Source organism: Dipodomys ordii, unplaced genomic scaffold, assembly GCF_000151885.1.
Source record: "Dipodomys ordii isolate 6190 unplaced genomic scaffold, Dord_2.0 Scaffold154, whole genome shotgun sequence".
Taxonomy (NCBI): Eukaryota; Metazoa; Chordata; class Mammalia; order Rodentia; family Heteromyidae; genus Dipodomys; species Dipodomys ordii.
Window position 1 is genome coordinate 403,968 of NW_012267370.1, and position 3,595 is coordinate 407,562.

Here is a 3,595-nt window from a genome sequence, read left to right on the forward strand (position 1 = left end):
CCTGCCCGGGCTGGCTTTGAACCGCGATCCTCAGATCTCAGCCTCCTGAGTAGCTAGGATTACAGGCGTGAGCCACCAGCGCCTGGCCCCTCTGTGAATCTTAGCAAGGACCTATATTCTGAGCTGCTACAGAACCCCCTGCCTTATACTCAACAAGAACCTTCCATTTGCCTTAGAGCAAACCAAAGAATGAACCAGTATGAAAACAATCATATTATACTACAAGGATGAGAAAACTTTTCTGTCAAGGGCTATATGGATATTTATTTATTTATTTATTTATTTAGTCAGGGGGCTTAAAATTAGGGCCTAGAAGCTGTCCCTGAGCTTTTTTGCTCAAGACTAGTGCTCTACCACTTTGATCCACTTCTAGTTTTCTGGTGGTTAATTAGAGCTAGACTCATAGACTTTCCTTACTGGGCTGGTTTAGAACTGTGATACCCAGATCTCAGCCTCCTGAGTAGCTGGAATTACAGGCATGAGACATCAGTGTCCAGCCATTTGGATAATTTTAACATAATTCTTGGGCCATACAAAATTATCGATACAGACAGATAGGCTGAGGGTAGCCAACAAGAAGCATGTCTGTCCCATAATGTACCAAATGATTTCAAAGGCCTTATATAAATGGCCTAGCAGGGGTGGGGAACCAAGAGGTTCTTGCTGAAAGCGAACTTGTTCTTTCTGTTAAAAATAAGCCATAGGGGTTGGGAAGGTGGCTCAGTGGTAGAGTGCTTGCCTTGCATGCATGAGGCCCTGGGTTTGATTTCTCAGCACCACATAAGCAGAGAAAGCCGGAGTGGGTGCTGTGGCTCAAGTGGTAGAGCGCTAGCCTTGAGCTGAAGAGCTGAGGGACAGTGCCCAGGCCAAGAGTTCAAGGCCCACGACTGACAAAAAAAAAAAAAGATAAAAAAAGACCCAAAAAAATAGTACTTGCCGGATGCCAGTGGCTCATACCTGTAATCCTAGCTATTCAGGAGGCTGAGATCTGAGGATCATGATTCAAAGCCAGCTCGGGCAAGAAAGTGCTGTGGCTCCAGTGGTAGAGCACTAACCTTGAGCTGAATTGCTGAGGGACAGTGCCCAGACCCAAAGTTCAAGTCCCACGACCCACCAAAAAAAAAAAAAAATAAGTCTCACACAGTTGGGTGCTGGTGGCTCACCACTGTAATCCTAGCTACTCAGAAGGCTGAGATCTGAGGATTGAGGTTCAAAGCAAACCAGGGCAGAGAAGACTGTGAAAATCATCTCCAATAAACTACTTGGAAAAAGCCAGAAGTGACACTGGCTCAAGTGGTAGAGTACTAGCTTTGAGCACAAAGAAGGTCAAGGACAGTGTTTAGGCTCTGAGTTAAGCCTCGGGAGCAGTGCACGTGTGTGTGTGTGCACACGCACACACACACACACACACACACATTACAGGTATGAGCCACTGGTACCCAACTGTGTGTGTGTGTGTGTGTGTGTATTGTTGTCAGTTGTGAGGCTTGAACTCAGAGTCTGTCCCTAAGTTTTTTCACTCAAAGCTAGTGCTCTACTACTTTAAGCCACCACCTCACTTCCAGTTTTCTGGTGGTTAATTAGAGATAAGTCTCATGGACTTTCCTGCCCCAGTTAGCTTCAAACTGGGATCCTCAGATCTCAGCCTCCTGAGTAGCTAGGATTTCAAGTGAGAGCCACCAAAGACCAGTATGTATGTATGTATGTATTTTATGTGCCAGTCCTGAGGCTTGAATTCAGGGTCTAGGCACTGTCTCTGAACGCTTGTGCTCAAAGGCCAGTGTTCTATCACTTTAGCCAGGCACCATTTCTGACTTTTTTTTCCAGTCCTGGTTCTTTAACTCAGCCTGAGCATTGTCCCTGGGCTCTTTTGCTCAAGGCTAGTGCTCTACCACTTGAACCACAGTGCCACTTTCAGGATTTTCTGTGATTAATTGGAAATAGTTTCATGGACTTTCCTGCCTGGGTTGGCTTCAAACTGTGATCCTCAGATCTCAGCCTCCTGAGTAGCTAGGATTACAGGTGTGAGTCAAAAGTGCCCGGCCATTTCTGGCTTTTTGGTAGTTAATTGGAGATAAAGAGTCTCGTGGACTTTCCTGCCCAGGCTGACTTTGAACCACAATCCTCCAATTTCAGCTTCCTGAATACCTAGATTACAGTGATAAGCCACCAACATCTGGCTCTGGCTCCAGCTTTCTTTCTTTCTTTCTTTTTTCTTCCTTCCTTCCTTCCTTCCTTCCTGTGTGTCTTCCTTCCTTCCTTCCTCCTTCTCTATCATCCTTCCTTCCTTTCTTTCTCTCCTTTTTTCTTAACTTTGTATTTGTTGGGGATGAAATTCAGGGTTTTGCTTATGCTCAGTAAGCTTTCTGCGCTACACTATACCCCTAGCCCATGTCCCAGCTACACAGGAGGCTGAGGCAGGATAAGAACCCTTGCCCTTGGCCACATGCTGGTGGCTCACACCTGTAATCCTACATACTCAAGAGGCTGAGATCTGAGGATCATGATTCAAAGCCAGTCCAGGTAGGCAGGAAAGTACATGAGACTATTATCTCCAATTAACCACCAGAAAACCAGAAGTGGAGCTGTGGCTCAAAGTGCTAGAGTGCTAGCCTTTAACAAAGGAGCTCAGGGACAATGCCCAGCCCCTGACTTCAAGTCCCACAACCAACAACAACAAAAAGAACCCCTGTCCTAATCCATCAGAGGAACCCAGCTCTGATCCTGTACAGAAACACCTGGCCAGAATATGTTGTGATCCTCTGGCCTATCTATAGAAACTTACTTTCAGAGCTTTTTTTTTTTTTTTTGCCAGTCCTGGGGCTTGAACTCAGGGCCAGGGCACTGTCCCTGAGCTTCTTTTGCTCAAGGCTAATACTCTACCACTTGAGTCACAGTACCACTTCTGGCTTTTTCTGTTTATATAGTACTGAGGAATCAAACCCAGGGCTTCATGCATGCTAGGCAAGGACTCTACCACTAAGCCACATTCTCAGCCTAACTCTCAGAGCTTTGAAGGAAACACTTAACCTTAAATCTATACTGAAAAATATACCTTCACATCCTTTCCTTTCCCTTTACAATGTTTCCAACACTTTTATTTTCTGAATTCTCTTTACCCCAGACAGGAAATACTAGCTTGAGAAATCCCTACCTCTATTCTATAAATGAATCCCTGTCCCAGGGCAGAGATGTACCTCAGTGGCACAGCATGTGCTCAGCATGCATGAAGCTCTGGGTTCTAGCCCCACCTGCAAAAGAAAAAAATAATGTGAATAACATAACTAATATAAAACTTTCATGTAACCACATTAAAAAGAGAAAAAGAAGCCAGGCACAGGTGGCTCACACCTATACTCCTAGCTACTTAGGAGGCTAAGATCTGAGAATTAATAGTTCAAAGCCAGTCCATGCAAGAAAGTCTGTGAGACTTTTATTTCCAATTAAACAACAGAAAACTGGAAGAGGAGCTGTGGCTCAAGTGATAGAGTACTAATTTTGAGTGAAAAAGCTAAAGGAAAGTGCCTAGGCCCTGAGTTGAAGCCACAGGACACACACACACACACACACACACACACACACACACACACACACA

General features: G+C 45.0%; 1 protein-coding gene across 1 annotated transcript in view; it reads left to right on the forward strand.

Moving 5' to 3' along the window:
- Positions 1–3,595, forward strand: part of Hdac6 (histone deacetylase 6) — a 41,556-nt gene that overhangs the window by 1,332 nt on the left and 36,629 nt on the right. The gene's annotated exons all lie outside the window — the stretch shown is intronic.